At 40.4% G+C, this 20,851-nt stretch overlaps 1 long non-coding RNA gene across 1 annotated transcript; it reads left to right on the forward strand.

Moving 5' to 3' along the window:
- The first annotated feature begins 449 nt into the window (after positions 1-449).
- Positions 450-17,742, forward strand: LOC144588381 (uncharacterized). Its single transcript, XR_013543911.1, has 2 exons — positions 450-542; positions 12,199-17,742. It is a non-coding gene; the product is annotated as an uncharacterized LOC144588381 (long non-coding RNA).
- The last annotated feature ends 3,109 nt before the right edge of the window (positions 17,743-20,851 follow it).

Raw genomic sequence — 20,851 nt, forward strand, 5'->3', positions numbered from 1 at the left:
ATGAACCAAATCATGGTTTGTTTTTTTCAAGTTTGTGCCTGGGGTAGGGGAACCTAATGCCTCCACCATCTCTGACACCAGCCCACCACCTTCTCACTGCCTCCGATCACCTCCCTCACTGGTCCTGCTGCCGTCTCCTCTTCATCCTCCTCCACTGCTATCTTTGGAGACAGTGACCCAGCTTCCCTTTCAGGAGCTAGGTCGGGTGTCTCTGCACATGTGTATGCGTATCAGTGGAATATGAAGAACAGGAGGTGGCAGGACAAGGTAGAGAGGTGACGGGGGGCAGCATGAAGGGGTCAGGGCATCCATATTGCCAAAAATGAAGCGCTGAGTGGACAAAAGTTTGGTGCTTTTTTGTTTCAGCGAACCAGGATCCCTGAACTGAACTATGAGCCAAACCATGAACCAGGCTGATTCATGTTTTTTTTTAAATTTGTAGTTTAGTTTGTGCCTATCTCTACTGCTGAGCTACTTATCTCAGTATTGCCATTCACTGAGGGCAATTGCAGACGTGATGATGAAATACACTGAGAAAGGAGGTGAGAGATATTTGCTTTTCATGCTTTCATGGAACAATCCACAGGGGAACTTTTACTTCTCCCCAGGGAGGTGAATGATTTGCTTCCTGCTACCAATGTACCTCATATTCAGGGTGATGCACAAATTCCTATTTCATCTGTTTGATTAGAAAAAGGGGGAGGCAAGAGTTATTGATATATGCTTTTACAATATTATTGTTATAATTATTAGAATAGCATAAAAAAAGAATTAAACAAGCCCTAAAATTAGTGTATTTTCCATGTATAAGACAATGCCTTTGTCTAAAATATTTAGATTAAAAATTGAGCATTGTCTTAATCATGGAAGTAAGGAGGGGGGAGGGATCAAAGCACTTTGATCCCTGCTTCCCCCCTCCACTTTTTGTGAAGAAAGTGGAGGGGGGGAAATGGAGGGGGGAAGAAAGTGGAGGGGAAAAGCAGGAATCATCAAGGCACAAGAAAGTGGAGGAGGAAAGCACTTTGTTCACAAAGAAGTGCAAGAAAGTGGAAGGGGAAAGAAAATGGATTTTTGAAACCATGCTATTTCAGCAAGACATGACCATCCAACACACATCACAAGAAAATATATGAGAAAAGAAAAATTCCAAGGCTTTTCTTACCAGTGTCACAGGGTTCCCTGTGTAAAAGGGCTCTCCCATATTATGCCGCCTTGCAGAGCTTTCAGGCTCTTCCAGAGGTGGTAATGATATTGGTGGAATATTCTCAATGTCAGCATCTGTACTCATATAACACTTCCTGGGCTTAGCTTTGACTTGAGCAGTTAATTCTACGAGCCTCTGCAGGCTGAATGGAACATCCCTCTTTTCCCCTCAGAGAGTGTTCAGCATTGCCAAAGCTTTCCAGCCACCCCACATGCTCCCTAGGAGTTGCCCCAGCAAGCCCCAATGACCACCTATTTCAGAGCAGGGTGACCCACCTCTTCTTCTGGCCTCACAAACCATTTCATCCACCCACATTCTCCCAGGGGCTTGCCGGGGCAAGCCCCAAAGATCACCTATGAGCTACAGGTCCCCACCCTCCTCTGGAGAATGGGTCTTGGGGTTGGCCTTCTGCCTAGGGTTGGGATGGTCAAGCCCTCACTTCCCTGAGGATCCTGACCATGTCATCAGGCTGCAACAACTGAAACTCATCCATTAGCACAGGGGAAGCAGGGGGCACAGTTTCATTCACAGGACCTGAAAGAGCTACAGCATCCAAGTTGGCATCCAACTTGGCTGTCTGTGTCTTGGGCATCTCTCTGTGAAATTAGTGCTACATCAAAAGTTGTCTTTCACAGTTCTCTGGACTAATGTACTGTAAATGAGTCCTAATGAATGCCAAATAGAGGGGAGTTAGTACTTCATGGGATTTGGAGATTATAGTTCTATTAATGCAGCCTAAAATACAATTGGCCTTTTTTGCAACCACATTCCATCGTTGGCTCATATTCAGCTCGTGATCTACAACAGTTCCAAAATCCTTTTCATTTCTAAAATTACTGAGCCAAGTATGCTTTATTTTGTAACTGAGTCTTTGTCCCCCTCCCCAGATTTGCATTTATCCCTGTTAAATTTCAATCTGTCATTTTCAGCCCAGTACTCAAGCCTATCAAGATCGTTTTGAATTTTGTCCAAGCTAAGTCTTGCTCATCAGTAAATCAGTTAAACCTTGCTCATGAGTGAACTGGTCATCCAAAAACCTGTGTAGCCCCTTCTCACAGGAGAATAAATATCTCCAGTGGGAATGGACTGATGGCTCAAGTGTGAGATAAAATAGATCACACTGAAGATAAGAAGCTTTTAAGCATGAACCAAACCACTCCAAATCCCCCTGTCTGGAGAGGCCTGGATACTTGGTTGAGTGGTACTCTGACTATATACACAATTATTTAAAAGTTGAAATAATCCAAGTCAGTGTTTTGTAGCCCAACAGTTTGTAGGAATGTAAATAGAGGGGGATAAATCGATGTTTAAAATTTCTACAGAAAAATGTCTAGTGGATTTATGATGGGAAATGCACCATTACATGAAGAATTTTGCTCCTTGTTTAGCTTCCATAAAGAAAAACAGAGGAAGCAAAAAAGAACGTCCTTGGGTCATCGGAAATGTTTAATAACAATTCAATGTCATCAAGTCTATTCTGGCTTATGGAAAACCTTTTCAGCATTTTCTAGGTGTAAAGTACTCAGACATGGTTTACCTGTGCCATTCTATGGCAGCTCTCTATAAGCTTGCCCAGGGGGGCCACATAATCTGGCTGGTCTCCCAGAAGCCACAGCAGAGAAGTGAATTCCTGCCCCACTGCTCTGTAGGCAGATTTTTCTAGTTCTCATTGAGTTATCCAACCAGCTCAATGTAGGTTAGGCTCCTATTTATGCTGGGAAAGATTCCTAGGGTCCCTGCTTCCCATCTCCCTCTGCTGAACTTGAGCATTTGAAATCTGATTGCTATTTAGTATAAGAAAACAGATTGCTAAATGGAGTTGTTCTATAATAACAGAGGCTGAGAACACTTGCTTTACCATTCTTCTGAATAGCTGGAATTTTACTGCCTGAATCCTATTAGCACACAGCTATTGCATTCACTTCACTACATGGTGTGTTTCCCCCCCCAGATTTACAATTGCATTCTGAACAGCCACCTCAGATATCATTGTGAGACATCAGAGCAACTTCCTTTTGATGTCTGCATAGGTTACAGTCAAGATATTCAGACCTCTTCCCCATGCAGAATTACAGAATTCTCTTCACTGGTAGCAGTTACTGATTGCCTATTGAGCCAGAGGACTGCAAGTAATTTCAGTAGTTTTCTGGTAGAGTACGGTATATATTGTGCATAAAGATGTGAAGAATATTTACAGTTTTCCCCATCCTTAATAATAAAACGGGCATCACGGTACACTGAGATTCCGCATGCAAGCAGTAGAAATCAGTGGGAGAGTTTGTGTTCCTGCAGGGGGACGAAAGAGGGGTTTGCTCCAGAATGTTTGTTTTGTCTTGCATTTTGTGTAAAAATGTTTATTTTGTTGAAAACTTCAAGGTTTCTCATGCAAAATACAAGTACAGGGGCTGTAGGGGGGGGCAAAAGCACGCATTTCTCCACGGGGGAAAAATCCCTCTCACAGAAAATTTCACAAACACTGTTGTAATGTCACCCACTGGGGAGAAGAACAGCTGAAATATTACAATATTTTTACATCTGTCTTTTTTTTAAACTTAGGAATTGGTTGCTCAGGTTCAGGATAAGGTCTTTCCATTAGGATCTTAGAAAGATGGGCGCACAGAGCTGTGCAGAGCAGCTGTCAAGTTGAAGCACAAACTGCTTGGCCCTATGGTCTGTGTGACGTTTACCACGTGGCCTCTGCTTGTTTCACCAAACAAAGAGCTCACGCTATGTCATCCCACCAGCTGACGCCAATTGTGATGTTTCCCTCCTTTGATGCACCTAGGCGTTGTGTCCTCACAAAGGGTTCTTTTTTCCTCACTGCCACCAGTGGATTTCCTTTATCCACCATATAAAAGACTTTAGTCAAACACTTGTCTGGTAACTGCCAACAGAACTTATTTATTGAAGTGTATCAAATTTAATCATAATCACAGAAGTTCTTCAGATATTCATTGTACACAATCAAATCATTAAAATACCACATATCTTGCCACATAACCAACACCACTTGTTCTATCTATTTATCTTGACCAGCTTATCTCTATTAGTATCTGTTCCTTCTCTCTCTTCTCTCACAATCTGACTATCTACAAATTCTATATCTTCCTTTATCTTATCCTGCCAAACCTTTTTATATCAACTGACTCTGCCCCTCCAATCCTCTCATAGGCTCATGCAAATAAGATCCTGATTATGAGTGACAGGAGTGATGTGGAGCAATCATCACAGTCTGTTTCAGCATAAAGCAGTTTCATCTGTTTATATGAGGTCAATCGAATGCATGGAAAAATACCGTTTGGGCAAGCTGATGGCCTGTGCCAAAGCCAACGAAGCAACAGTTAATGGCACTTTCATGCAGACATTGACTTCTGTAGGAATTGCTTTTCGGTGGCTTTTACGTAAGTCTTCTCAAACTTTGACCCTCCACTATTTGGATGTCGAATACCAGAAGCCTGAGCTGGCATGGCCAATGGGAAGAGACTGGTTATTGAAGTCCAGAACCACTAAAGGAGCAAAGGTTGAGATTTACTGTTTAGCCAGTGCATCCATCAATCTTCTTTGAAGTTATACTCAGGCTGTAAACAACTACAATAGCTGCCAAGCAAGAGTAAGTGTCAGAACAGATGGCAAAATAATGGAAAGAGTAGGGGAGAATTCTGATTTCATGAGTGCTCTTAATGAATGAGATCAGGCAATCCCACCCATCTTGATTCAAGGCATATCATGTAGCCCTATTGAATCAGGTATTCCAGGAATGAATTTTCTGCTTGATAGGTTGCTGATTGTTAAAGAAAACCCTGTTCATCTTCTGAAGCCGATGACTGTTCACGCTTCTTGTGTTACTTTTGTAAATGTAGCAAGTGCTCTATCATTCTTATCCCCAAATTAATCCTGGGTCTCTGAGCTTGCCGTATGTTAATTAAGCAGCACAGTAGTTTCTATAAGCCCCAAAATGTAAATATAGTGAAAAAGAAAATAGATTTTTGACATCATATGAATCACATATGCAGTAACAGATAATGTGAAAGAAGCAATCTACTCTGGGAAATTAACTTTTTAATTCCAAGTGAGTGAATGGGGGAAATGCTAGCAATAAGATATATCCAGTCACCTGAAAAATGCTTATAATGATCTTTTGGAAAGAAGCCTATACTACATTTTAAAGCTCCCACAGGATATATTCACAAAATTAACTGCCAATTTAAACTGAATTTATTGAGAGATGTATGATTCTTTATGGATAGGCCTAGATTTTGTATCAGCATAAGTACATTGAATATTACAATTACATCTATACAGATCTGCATAGTTAATCATAAAATTGCTTTGTCATGAGCTACGGTATTGTTAGGAAAAGAAAACCCAGAACAGAAACTGATGCTGAAGCTAGAGTTATAAATTCCGACCTTGATTTATCCTCCCACACTTAATGTGACTCAGTATCACAATATTTTGCCTTCTTGCTAACTGACAGCAGGATTTTGCATATTTGGGAAATTGAATTTTGTGCTTCTCTCTCTATCTCATATACGGCGGGTGGGGCACACTTGACCCAAGTTATCAATCTTTTTTGTTGTTGTTGTTTAGATTTTAGTCATGTCCGACTCTTTGTGACCCCATGGACCAGAGCACGCCAGGCCCTCCTGTCTTCCACTGCCTCCCGGAGTTTGGTCAAATCTTTTAACCTGGCACAATTCTGGTCTGATTTGATAATGACCAATAGCAGTCAGTTTTCAGCAAGTACACATAGAACAGCTATAGGACTGATATGTAGAACTAGTTGTTGCTGTCTACATGAACCTAACACTGTTGCAAAGGTGAACTAGAATGATAGGGCTCCTTTCCATTGACGGAGGAATTGCATGACTGCCTCCAACTTGCTTCTGTGATCACCCTTGAATCACTTTTGACTTCATCTATTGTCTAGTGTCTATTTTTACACAGCCACCCAGTGTCTGTCTGTTTCAAAGTAAGACCTATTGCATTCAATAACTTTTCTTTAGTCCCTGAGTTCTCCCAGGAAATGGACTTTAGATTGCAGCCTTCTAAATAGTCCCTGTTCTTCATTCCATATCATGTTAAAAAACTGAAACATGTCTCTGGAATCTGCTAGCCCCAAGGAGATGTCTACCTTAAGAATGTCTCCTGCTGAAGTGTTAATGTAATCCTCTACTCCATGCTAGGATGGTGAAGCTCACAACTAGACATGGGGATGAATATAAAAATGAATTGTGATATTCAACGAATATCACTAATTCATCAGATATTCGTTGCTTTGTATTCTTAAGGTCCAGAGACACCGATGAATATGAAACAATGAATATAGCCCTTTTATATCCGTCTATCCCTATCTGCTTATGCCCCTGTGGATCAGCTGTTCCTCAGGGGCATAAGCAAAGAGGGTTTTTCCCTTTGGGCAGCTTGCTAAAGCCTACTCAAAGGGAATCCCAATCCCTTGTTTACAAAAACGGGGGGGATTGCTTTCCTCAGGCTTCCCCTGTCTTTCTATGCACCAGCAGCATAGACAGGGGAAGCCTCACCAAAGGAATTATCTCCACTGTCTTTGAGCACGGGGGGGGGATTACTTTGACCCTGTTTCCCCCATCTTTATATCCTCAGTCAGGGTCTTTGCAAAGACAGTGGGGTGGGGAATCTCTTGGATCAGGCTTCTCCTGTCTTCCTAAGCATAGGTGGGCATAGAAAGAGAAGAGAAGTGGGTCCCAAGTGATCCCACAACTCCCACTTGTGGGGGTACCATTCCTAAGGTTGCTAAGCCACATGGGTGTTCTAGTGAGGGAAAACTCTCCTAGCATCCTGTGGCTGCTTCTGAGGGAAGGAGCTGCCATCATTCTCCCTCCTTCTCATTATCATAGAGAGCTTACTATAGAAGCCTTTCCTTAGGCCAATCAGAGCGCTTGATTAATTGCCTTTCTCCAGACCAACCCTAATGTAACCATTGTCCTATCTGGACCCTGTCTACTATCTGTAATGCTGTCACTACCTGTGACCTTGTAATATTAATAAAAGGACAGTCTCCTGGTGACAGAGAAGCAGAACATCAGAACATCAGAACAAGAGAACATCGCAGAGGGACAGACGACTTCTCATTCTGCTTCCTTGCTGAGTCACCCACCAGGAGTACTGCTGGCAGACATCCATCTCTGTGTGTGGCTGACTTCTTCTATCTATTGCTAAGAGACTCTTTGCTATCCTATCACCACAAAGCCCATCAGCCTGCCCATTGCCTGAACCCCAACACCCACTGTCTTTGCAAAGACAGCACAAGTGGAGGATCTCTTCTGTTCGGCTTCCCTTCTCTTGGGTCCCACTTCCCTTCTCTTTCTATGCCCGCCCAGGTGTAGGAAGAGGAGAGAAGGCTGACAGAAGTAATTCCCCACTCGTATTGTCTTCGCACAGACAGCGAGGGTGGGGGATCGCTTGGTTTCCACTTCCCTTCTCTTTCTATACGCGCTGGGACACAGAAAAATTGGGGAAGCCTGACTGAAGGGATACCCCACCCCTGCTGTCTGTTCAAAGACAGTGGGGTGTGGGGTGGAGGAATCATCTGAATCAGGCTTGCCGAAAGGGAAGCCCTCCTCATTACTCTTTGCAAAAGCTAGGCTGCTGGAACTGAAATTGTGGATCCAACGATCTGGGTTCTGTTTCCAGGGAAGCTGCTGTGGAGCAGGAGGAGGCAGCTGGGAAGGTAAGCAGCAGTGGGAAGGGGGGGAGGCTGTGGGGGCCAGGGCTTTTTTTTTTAGATAGCCCAATGGGCTGTCTAAAAAAAAAATAACCCAACGAACCAACAAATTGATTCATGGTTCCTCAGGCCACTTGGGGACAATTCATGGGTAGTCAAGTTTGATGACCCACGAAAGAAGAGAAAGCCCTCTTTTGGTGCTTTGTCCCCACCTCTAATCACAACTAATGTTGCTCTGAATATCACCTGGTAAATCTTTTAATCACTGCAAGAACAGAATGAAAGAGATACTATGTTATTTCATTTAATTAATCATTCCAGAGATAGGGGATGCCCAGTCTGGTGTGGTAAATAAAGTGATGGACTAGGAATCAGAAGGCGAGGGTTTGAATCCCCACTGAGCCATGGAAAATTAGTGGAGTGTGTAACTGATAAACCCATTCCTTAACTATCTCACTTACCGTCAAAGTCCTGTTAGGATCACTGTAAGTCAATTCCAAATTGATGATACATAACAACAAACAGAAATAGAGATAGAGAGTGGTCTTCATTCCTCAAGCTACTGAATTTATAGGAGTCTTCTGTCCCAAGAAAGACTGCAGTTTTGCTAGTTTTTACCCTTCCATCAGGTTCTTGCGTTTGCCTACAGCCATCTCAAGATAGGCAGACTTCTTCTTGTTAACCACTCTTGATTCCTCCATTGTTGTTGTTCCACAATACAGGTTACTCATTAGGACAATTGACTGTTGAGGCAAACCTATTTCAGAACATTCCATAGCTTCCCATGATCCACACAATCAAAGGCTTTGTTGTAATCTATAAAGCACAGATTGATATTCTTTTGAAATTCTTTAGTGCTCTCCCGTAGCCAGTGGATATTTGCAATGTGATCTTTAGTGCCTGTTCTTTTTTAGAATGGAGCTTGAGCATCAGGCATTTCTTGCTTCATATAAGGCAAACACCTTTGTTGTAACTCCTTGAGCATCATTTTGTTTCCATTAGAAATTAAAGCAATGGCCATATAGTTACTGCACTCCTTGACATTTCCTTTCTTAGGCTTGTAATGTATATTGAACGTTCTCAGTCTGTGGGCCATTGTTTTGCTTTCCATAGTGATTGACATATTCTTTTTTAGGATATTGACAGATTCATTATCTGTTCTATCTGTATTCCAGCTACCCCTTGTGATGTATTTCTCGTTAATACTTTCAGAACAGCTTTCACTTCACTTTCCAAAAATGCAGGTTCTTCCTTATAAGCTTCTTCTTCAAAGGAATCTATCATTTGTTTGTCCCTTCTCTATAGAACACTAACTCCTCCATTAACTAACTGGAATTCTCTTTCTCTTTTCTTTTCCTAACATGTTTACCAAATGTGTCTACCCTTTTACCAAGTTTTTAGTAACTTTGGAGAGTGCTTGTGTCCTTAAACATTGCATTTTTGGGAATAAAAAGAAACTTCTACCCTTTCTACATTTCCTTTTTCCTGCCTGAAAAGGTAGCAGTGGTTGACAGACTATTTTTCAGGCTGCTTTACAATGCTTGACAACATCCCTTTTTCTTGGTAACTCAAGATTGAAGGCTCTCAGATTTCAACATATTATTTATATATTTTATTACATCTTTATAGTGCCCTTCCACTAGAATGAATGCTCAAGGGGTACATAAGTCCTTGATCAATCAAACCTCTTGCAAGACCTATTGCTAGGTAATTTCTCTCCTACATTCTTTTTTTTTACAGTGACTTATCCTTCCTCCCATACATGAACACTTTGCCTTGGATCTCTCTGCTTGTTTTGTAACTTTCTTATACCACTCAACCTGCTCTAAATTTCAATATCAACGTGGCACTGGAATCCACTTTTTTCCAACTCCATTACACCAAAATCTAGACATTAGAGTGCTGGATGAGGCCAGGATAAGTCTGCCTTCAAATCCCCACTGTGTGACATTGAGCCAATTGCTGTTGCTCAACCTTACCTACCTTATAGGGCTTTCATGAAGGCAAAAATGGGGAGAGGACCATGCTTTGAGCAATTTTCAAGATAACTAGATTTAACTGAAACAGATAAAGAAACAAAACCCTTTCACTGAATCATAACTATATCCAGCTCCTTCACCCTCTTTCATTTCCATATTTGGATAAATATGAATGATAATAAGATTATATAGTGTAAGTTTTTATTTTTCTGTTAGAAGACTTGCTAAAGTCCATCATAAGGCAGATCTTTCTGTAATCCACTCCTGAAAGTCAAAAGGGAGCCTTAGAACTTTAAAGGTGGCGGGGGAGAAATATGTAAAATTAAATTAAAGCTTAAAGTCTGTTGCTGTTGACATCATCAGCATTTGTGCCTGTGGAATTGTGCAAAGGATTCTAGTGGATCAGTGGATGAACTGTGATCTTGACTAATGAACATCATGAGGGATATTTGCACTCATGTTTTACAAAGATTCCTGGAAAGCAAGGGACCAAACAGGAGTCTAATCCAACCAAGCAAACCACCCTCTACAAGACAAGTTCAGTCACCAAGTACCATATTATGAGTACTCTATTCTGGAGAATTAGGATTTCAGACCAGGAAGAGTGAGCGAGAGGGAGGGAGATGGAGAGGTGAGGAAAGTTTTAAAATCCATAGTGAAATGTCACACTTTTGTAATATAATAATTATTCCTTGTAAGCAAGAATGCCTGTGGCATTCTTCAGAAGCACCAATGATGTATGAGCAAGTGGCATTTCTTTTCAGGCTGCTGTTTTGACCTGACGCGAGATTTTGATCTGGCAGTCATAATATATCTTGGGAAAGAAATGCTTGCTTTTGGAAATGGCTGTCAGAACAGCAATAGCAAAATATAGCATTTCTTTTCATTGAGTCCCCCCTCCTTTAACCAGAGGGAAAAGCATGGTGGAGAAGGGTCTGGGTGATCCAGAGCCTATATGCTACTGAGCCATGAAGCTCTGTGGATGAGCCTGGGCTTGGCACTCACTTTCGACACCTCACCTGCCTCACAAAGTTGTTCTGCTACTTTAACCTCATTGGTGAAAGAGCAGGATGTAGAAATATGAACTGCTGGACAGCTCAGTGGTTTAGGTATTCGGCTGAGGCACCAGAGGTCAGGAATTCAGTTTCCCACTGTGTCTCCCTGACAGAGGTTGAACTCAATGATCCATAGGGTCCCATCCAGCTCTGCAGATCCTAATTCCACGTAAGTTGTGTTTTCTAGAGAATTAGAACAGGATAAGATTTCTTTTGTTGATGTTTTAAATTATGGAAAAAAATATATTTCTTTCTAGCTATAGCTCTGACTCATAACAGATGTTTGCATTTTAACAATCCAGCATGTTGCTCACAGCACACTTTCAGCTAATTTGAATGTTAATAACATCTACATAGAGTTTTATACAATTTGCTATTGTGGAAAAGGGTTTTCTGACATGTAAACAACATTTATTGTGATTAAAATACAAATAATCACTTAAATTCAGGGTGGGTTCATACATGTGGGAGGACTTACGCCTCCTAACAAATGAAAAAGAAAAGCTGGCTACCTCTGACATAACCATAATGATATACTACCGAGAGCCAGTTTGCTTGGCTAATATTTTAGATCAGTAGCAATATCAAGTAGATTTGAAGATGTGGGATATGTAATTCTTTTAGCAAAGTGGTTCCTGACCTGGAGGTTGTGACCCATCAAGGGGGGGTGTCGCAAAGTTTTTTCTGGGGGCGGGGTGTCATAGATTGTCTTTGTTGTGTTGTAGTCCTTATCAAATAATTTCTTCTTTGACATTTTGGCGTGGGATATCAACATCAGCATGTATGCTTTTGTGTGGGAGACAGGATATTTGAGGGAGAAAGAAGTAAATAAACTGTTAACCCTTTCCCACTAGTTGTTACGTCTCTGTGGAGATTGTCACTATAATTTATCACTCACTCACAGTTGTTTGAACAATAATTTGAAAAACCTTTCTCTTGGTGAAAAAAAATTGTTTCGTTGTTTAATTTAGAATATGTTCTTACAGTTCCTATGGCGCTCTATTAGTAAATTTAAAGAACAATGTGCAAAAGTTGTATATATGAACAAACAGTGGGCGAAAGATAAATATTGTTTAAAGCTGAATCAACATTTTAATTTCTTGCCATATTTTATTTTGTGTGGGGTTTTTTTTTCAGAGCAGTTTTACAGTATTTTCTGTTCTAGAATAAATACTGCATGCTAAGAAACCAGAAGTTGACTTGTTTCTTCTAAATGAAATTATAAGCTTTTTAAAAATGGGCTTTACTCTTTCCCAGGGAAACAACAGCTACAATGGAAGACAAGTGATTATATTTCCATTGAGAAACTTTCTAATATCAAATCAACATGACACTTCATAGAGGAAATGTCCACTATGTACTGAAAACATTAATGCAATCAAATCTTCTATTGTCACAGGGCAGACATTTTTGCTGTTCTGTTCATTAATATTTCATCTAAGATTTAATGAAAAATCATGTTCTTGCCATAAACTACAGTTAGGGAATGAAAGATAGTAATAGATAAACAGAATAAAATAAAATAAAACAAGATGGATTCAGATGATTGGGACCTGCAAGTGCTTAAAACCTTTCTGCGATCAAATACAGAGATCACTGGACTCAGAAAAACAGAGCTTAGAAAAGTTTTTTATGTGGACTGTACTAACTGTGGAATTCTTTGCAAACTTTGCTTGTAACCATACTATTATACCTTTATCTCCCTTTCATCAACTGTCAATAATCCTTTCTGAAGGGCCTGGTGGTCCAAGGACCCTGTGCACCAAGTTAGGAATCTCTACTGGTGTTACACCTCCTGTAACTCCAAGGGCTTGTAACTCAGAATCTGGCAGGCTGCCACTATGATAATAGTCATTGTTTTGATTAAAATGTTGCAAAGCCTGGAGAAGTGAAGGCCTGTAAAATAAAGGCTCTGACAGACCAAGAAATTATAACATCAAGATATTGTAACACCGGAGTACTGCAGTTGCAAACCGTGCAAATTATAGGACCTGCAGATAGCATCTATCTGTCATATCAACATGTTGCGACATTTTGCCAATAATAAAATAATTATTTCAATACTCTTCAGTTCTCTGTTTTGTTTAAGCTTTATTATTTATAAAATATATTCAGCTATTATAGTACTGTGACCTTGCTCAGTTGGAAAGCCAGTTAATTGTTTTGCCATGTTGTTAGTAAACTATTGTTCAAGCCTTGATTTTTAAAAGCAGTTTCATTTTCTGGGCTAATTTTTATACCCTCCTTAGTTATCTTAACATTCCATACACACAAAAGTTCATAGTTAGATTTCTCCTGTTATCTTGACTTAAAAGTACTCAAGATTAATATGAGATAATGGATAAAGCTGATAAAGAACAACCATTATAATAAGGTAACAAGGACATTTCTGCAATTTGTAAGAAGTATTTGGATCACATTGCTGTGCTGTTTTAAAACTTGTTTGCCTGGAGGGGTATTTTAAAAGAAAATATATAGGACAAGAAAGCAAAATGAAGACATTAAAGCCGATCCATTTCAGGAAGATTGTACTCCAAGACACTTTCTCTGACCTCATAAGTGTCAACTGATACAATAGAATGTCAACATTTTTATATGTACAGGATTAGATAATTCCTGCAAGTAATGAATTTTTGTTTTGTTTTACATTTTAAATAAAACAAACAATGCTGTGTATGGAGGTCTGGCAGAAGGATTCCAGATTGCTACAGCAGTAGCCAAATGGTAACTTGTTTTAGAGATATTTAAGCTGCGATCATTCCTGTGGGTAAGCCCCACTTATCTCTTCTTGGATGCACACCTGAACATGATGAAGGGATTTGAGTGTGTCAGTGAAACTGAGAGCAATACTGCTGGGAAGCCAGACTTCATTACGAGCCTGGAATCCTAGCAGGGTCACCCAAGGCAGAGTGGTCACAGTTGAGACGCCAGACTATGATTCATCCACCCACATCAACTCCCTGCTCTGCTACAGAAACTCACTGGGGGTGGGAATGGCAGTAGTCAACCATTCGTTAAGTATCTCACATACCCTGCAAACCCATTTATGATAAGCATATGTCAGAAGAAGCTTGACAGCTCATAAAAGACACATTTTCTCCAAACATGTTAGAATTGCCAGTGCAGAGCCTCCTGCCCTCAGTTGAACTTGAGGGTACCCATACTTGTGGTTTATATTACAAAACTAGGTTCCAGTCATTTAAATGGAACTTTTCCTTTCAATACAAACTGCAGAGCTGATTGATCTAGATGACCTGAGTAAGAAAGTACAGAATACTATAGTCATATAACATACTAAAAATAATGAAATTCAAGCATAAGATCTTTAAAATAAAATAAAATGAAATATGATGATTTAAAACATTAACATCAATAAATCTACAAACAGTTAAATTCTTACAATAGTTGTTTTAAAAATATGTGCTTTCACGCCTTTCCTGGAAGATATACTGAAAAGAAGCTCAAATAATGAGATTCACTGGGAGCAATTAAGTACAGAAATTATTTCTGGACCTAGATTACTCCCATTGAATTAAACTGGGTGTTCATGAAGAATGGATATATCTATTTGGGCTGGGATTGCCCTAAGATGTAGCTTTGTTGAACAACTTATGATGCTTTACCCATTCTCTGTCTATTTACTATAATATTCAAAATTATTCTCAAATTCAAGATGGGAATATGTAATACTCCCGTCAATGTTCCCTATACTTAGAATATTGTTTTTAATTACAATGCTTTTCAACAAAGACACTCCTGAAAACCACATTTTTTCTTTGTCTCTGCAATGCAAGTCTGAAAAATAATTTCCTGTGAGAAAAATAGAATGTGTATTTGGAAATAGTGTTTGAGTACACAAATATCTCTAATTAACAACTAATCTTTCAGAGCTCCAGTTTTGCTTATTTAGCTTTTAGTGAACCAAATGGGAACAGAAAACAAGTAACAGAACCTTGGCTGTTAATTGCAAAGTAACACAGGGTTTAAACTAGGAGACCTGACAGACTATCAAGTATTTTCCCCTGTGATACTGAGCTGTCGAAGGAGGACCCATTGTCTCTACCTGCATCTCATTCATGCATGACTTTTCATATTGCAGCTCTAGTTAATTATGTGCTGTCAAGTCAGAACTGACTTCCAGAAACCCTAACAGGGCTTTCAAGGTGAGTGAGATATTTAAGGAGTAATTTTACTACTTCCACAACCCCAATGATTTTCCACAGCCAAGTGAGGATTTGAACCCTGGTCTCCAAAGTCCTAATCTACCACTCTGTCCATGACACTGCACAAGGACCCCATTGCAGCTCTATTCTAATGCAAAACTGGTTGGGCATTCTGGATGTGACTGGAGCAACTCTAATTTGGGGAATAGTCACAGCAATTTTTGCTTGGGTGTGTTTGTGTCTCCCCCCCCCCCCTTGGTGTATACAATTTGGCATGGTACAGAAAAAGTGGTTAGAGGAATATTTCCTTCTCTCTTTTCCAATGATGCCAAATAGCTGGTGATTTAAAATGACCATGAGGAAGATATTTTTCACACCATTCAGTGTGAGTGGGGGTGGGAGGACCGCTGTCTGTAGAAAAGATCAAGGTCTGTTCAAGTGCTGTACCATAGCCATTGGTAGCTATTCTTACAGTGCTTCCATTGTACACTGAATTCCTTTGGTGGAACTCCAAGCACTTGAACAGACCTCGATCTTTTCTGTAAACAGTAGTCCTCCCGCCCCCACCCCCTATTCTGTCCTTGTTTGAATGATACTAGTCATATGAGCATGGTGATGCAAGCCAGCCATCGTTCCAGGAAGGATCCATGGGAAGGGGGGACATGCTGGCCACTGTTCTGCTACTCATTGCAGTTTAACTTGGAACCATATCTATAGGAAATGCAGATATATTGTGAAGGAGGATTTAGGGTTAACTCATGGTAAGTCCAAATGTAGCCCAAGGAAGTGAACTCCAGACATAATGGCAACATTAACAGAAACAGGAACTAGAAAAACTCTCCAGGGACATTTAGATCTGCTCCAGGAAAATATATTTGCTGGCTTTTATTTCAATCCCAAAATGTTAAACTGGTTTGTTTGTTTGTTTGTTTGTTTTTATGCAAAAATCAGTAAATGACTTTCAGCATTTTGGCATCTTGGATTTTATTTTATTATTACTTTTTGAGTACAGAAAATAACAACAAATAGTCAGCAACTGAAAGTGGAGACATTGAAAAAGTGCTCCCCATACACATCCTGGAAAACACAGAGGATATGTTTGTTTGTTTTTATTTCTTTAGTCTTCTTTATAAAGGGACGTGGTGGCGCTGCGGGTTAAACTACAAAAGCCTCTGTGCTGCAAGGTCAGAAGACCAGCAGTCATAAGATCAAATCCACGTGATGGAGTGAGCTCCCGTCGCTTGTCCCAGCTCCTGCCAACCTAGCAGTTCAAAAGCATGTAAATGTGAGTAGATAAATAGGTACCACCACGGTGGGAAGGTAACGGCATTCCGTGTCTAGTCGCGCTGGTCATGTGACCACAGAAACTGTCTATGGACAAACGCTGGCTCTATGGCTTGGAAACGGGAATGAGCACCGCCCCCTAGAGTCGGACACGACTGAACTAAATGTCAAGGGGGACCTTTACCTTTACCTTCTTTATAAACTTCCTTTCCAGCATGAGACCAAGGCAAGTGCTTCCCCCCCCCCCATGATTTGTGCAGTTTGGACAAATTATGAATATTTTCTTTTGTGAAGTTTAGAGAGCTCATGCTCTGAGCAAGTGCAAAAGGACAATTTGACTGTGCATTTCTACTTCTACTTCTACTTCTTCAGTGAAGGCTGATGGCCTTTGAAGCCTGGGCCATGGCTACTCAAATAGAAAAACTCAGTTGCCTTCTCTGATGGACGGCCTCTGTTAGCCTCTAAAAACAATAAGCGGTCTTGTGGCAGCTTTTGTTTGGCATTATTCTCAAGGACTGCAACTCACTTGATCAAATGCCTTTGATGAAATGGTCCTCAGTCTGTGACAGATTAAAGAAAAGCAAATCTGTCAGCCTTTAGGGTGCCATAAAAGTTCTTTCTGCAACAGGCTGACATAGCTAACCAACCAATAATTGTATTAGTGTTAAATGATATAAGAATTGCCATATTTGAGGGAGGAAATAGCTAACCAACCAATAATTGTATTAGTGTTAACTGATATAAGAATTGCCATATTTGAGGGAGGAGGACTGTCTGCACAGAATGCTATAGTCCTTAAAATAGTCTTGTTATAAGTATATCTTATTCAACACATCCCTGACTCCCACTGTCTCCTGCAACATTTCCCAAAAATGTTTCTAATATGTTTTCTCTGTGAATCTTTCACACATTTCTCATTTTGTCTTCTAAAAGTATGCTCCAAAGCAGCTGTTCAAATATCTGTTTTTCGAATGGATTGATTTTTTTAAGCCCAAATGAATTTGAACTATATACAGACCGTGGTGAAACCTGAATATGCTGTGTATGCCAGAAGGACAATCTTTTTTTTCTTTTTAAAGGGAAATGGTAAGTAAATGAAGAAAGCATTGTGTTCTTTACACTTTGCATGTTATCTTCCAACCACATTGAGGTTGACAGCCATCCAACCCTCTGCAGGAGCAGATTGTTGTTACATAGACAAAAGCCACTAGAGTCTGAGAAGCCAATGAATGGACCAAGGGAGAGAGTATCTTCTCAAAGAACTAGGGTAGGGAGGGAAGGATGAGGTATGCCGGTGACCTTGACTGTTGTTGCTGTCTGTGCATCAGTAGGATATAGATCAGAGATCGATTTCTCAGTGTCTGTGTTGGCCAGCCACTGCTAAGCTAGCAGGGACTCTTATTCACTTAACCCCACCCTACATTTTGATCTGTTTCTCATGGCACTCCCATCTCTGATCTCCATTCCTATAGCATTACCACCATGAGCAAGGTGAAGGTCTTCCTAGCCTTTCAATAACTACTCTAATGTTTCCTCACTCCATGCATATGCCTCCCTAGATACGTATGTGTACGATAACATTGGAAAGGCTACATTTTTGGAGTACAATTCCCAGAAACCTCTAAATACTTGGAAGATTTGGGGAGACACAACCAATAAAGGATGATCAACTGCATGAGTCCCTGACACTGTGGATTATATTGTTTGGGACTCTAAAGCGTGTTCTAACCTGCAACAGACTGTCTACCAGAGACACTGCTACAGAAACCAGACCTTGAAGCAAACCTAGATGCCATCTCTGCTCACATATTTACACAGGAAACACCATCAGAGGACCAAACAATACAATTCCCAATATCAAGGACTAATATACCTGCCTATCCTCTAATGTGATGTATGCTATCTAAAGACAATAAAATAACAAGTTTTTTTGTGTCTCTGTGTGTACAGTGATCCCTCTCTCATTTGAGTCGTTTTCTAGTTTCCCTTTCTTTTTCCATGTGGCTTAAGATCAGAGTAGATAACAGTTAAGATGCCATTAGAAGCCGAGTTCTCTTAAAAAGTGATCACAATTACTGCATCTCCTTCGCAAGTCTTAGTTAAAAGAATTAAAAAGAAATCTGTTTATCCTAGCATGAAGTTGCCTCACTTTGCATGTTGCAAAATAGCTTGTTTGAGTTTGCTTCTGTTCCTCGGAAGGTAAACATGAGCTTCATTTGAAAATCTGTTTATTAAGGCCTAGAGATTTGAAAGAACTGTGTGTCTTGAGGATTACAGTAGAAAGTACACATTTCCCTTAACATGTGATTTAACTCTTAGGCTGTTACAGTAATTCTTATCTTCAGTTGCAACCAAGTTGTAAGAATACGTAATAGTTCTTGTCTAAAGATGGGCACACATGAAAAATGGTGATTCGTTTCAATTCATGATTCATCAAGTTCAACAAATTACAAATAACAAATTTACAGTTTTTTTCTGATGAATCGATTCATCAATATATTTTTGCCTTTAAAACTCTATAAAATGCCCCGTCAGCATCTAGACGCACCAAAATCACAGATAAGCTTCCCCTGACCCTTTCTACAAGCCTTTAATGTTTGGTGAAAGTGCCCTTCGTGGGGGTGGGTGGCAGATTGTTTGTTTCAGATAGTGTGGGAAGAAAAACTATGCCAGACCCTTGCAGAAATCTTGAGCTGGGGAAGTTTTTGCAAGACAGAGCAATCTTCCCTCTGGCAGGATCCTATATAGAGACCCGCTAACTTTCCACCTCACCCACCTCAACCGTTTTCCAGGTGGGCAGGCATTGCAACCTTCCCTCCCATCCTCTCTGGTGCTGGGGTGGCCCAGGCCTAGGCTGGTTGTCCTTGGTGATTCTGAAGGAATGTTCCCATGCTGATCAGGTTACTACTTGGGGACTAGGACACTTTTTGCCTTCCCTGCCATGTGGCCTGTTCCTTGTGGCAGTTGACTTATTTCTACTGGCAGCTTAGTTGCACTGTTGTTTAGTTTTTCTCCAGCAAACAATTATGTTGTCTGTTTGATTCTGGCCCTATATTCTTCTTTTGTCTGTATGGCAGAAAAAGGGGATGGAGGAAGGAAGGTGACACAATACATTTTGGGTTATGCTACTGCAGCCCCTGCAGCCAACAGGGAGGTGGAAAACAACTGGGAGCAGTCATCTTGGAGCAGGTAATGTGAGCATTCCATGGTAGGGTTAAGTTAGAGCAAGCTGTTGACCACAGGCCACACAATGCACTTAACACCCCTTTGACTAAGGACCACAAGTTGCTTTCTTGTGTTTGGGTTAATTTGACCAGGAAGTACCTCCGTTCTCCTCTCCTTTTAATTTCTAGGAGTTTGCATTCATACATTTATATATAAACAGAAAAAGACTTTTCTTTTCAGGCAGCCTTCTCCCTAGTGACTGGCTAGGAGTTTTTCTTTCTTTCTTTTTAATGGGATCATAATTTATTGTATTTAGATTTTAATACTTTTTTTAAAAAAATACTGTAAACTGCCTTAGGTCCTTTTTAGGTGAAAGTGGGGAAATAGGTATTTTGCAATAGATAAATAAATAAAATCAACATTTCAATGAATGTGCACATGTTTCCAGTCCCTAGTGGCATCTCCCTCTATCTTCCCTGCAAAAGAAGCAGTGCTGAAGCAATACATATGTAGTGCTGGCTATTAGGAGTTTCACAATTGAATCAGCTACCGTATATACTCAAAAATATGATATTTCTGTATCTGCTTTCATTCATTGACTACTGATAGTGTTGATTTTTAATCAAGGAGATGTTTTGCAACTCGTCATTTGTACACAAATATCAAACTGTAAAAAGTTCTGCAATTTAAGAATGAGAAAAAGATCTGGAATTTTACAAGACTCTACTAGAAATGTTTATACTATACTATACTATACTATACTATACTATACTATACTATACTATACTATACTATACTATACTATACTATACTATACTATACTATACTACGCTACGCTACGCTACGCTACGCTACGCTATGCTATGCTATGCTATGCTATACTAAACGGTTGCTGATGCTGTTGTGTTCTCTCATTCTGGTGTCTAAGGACAATTGTGAAACTATCACTACTTATTTGATGAGAGCAACTCCTTTTATTCTTTGAGCAGATTCCATTGGAAGATTTTGTGAGGGGGTTGTTCCGGCTGTCCCTGGTGGGCTATGTGCCTTGGACCCACATGCCCTGTGGCAGGGCAGCCTGAGATTGCAGAAGGCAAGAGTGAGGCCCCAGGTAGATGTGAGGAGGCAGAGACAGATGAGCCTCACCTGGAGGGTGGGGTGGAGGTCTGGTGAATTGGCCAGAGGAGGAGGAAGAGGGGGAGGACTCATCACCTTCAACAAACTCAGAGGGTAGGACTGGACAGATGCATCAGAGGAGCCCCCTCTCATCTCTTGCACCTTTGGTGAGTACCAGCTAT

The sequence above is a fragment of the Pogona vitticeps genome, chromosome 3 (genome assembly GCF_051106095.1).
Source record: "Pogona vitticeps strain Pit_001003342236 chromosome 3, PviZW2.1, whole genome shotgun sequence".
Taxonomy (NCBI): Eukaryota; Metazoa; Chordata; class Lepidosauria; order Squamata; family Agamidae; genus Pogona; species Pogona vitticeps.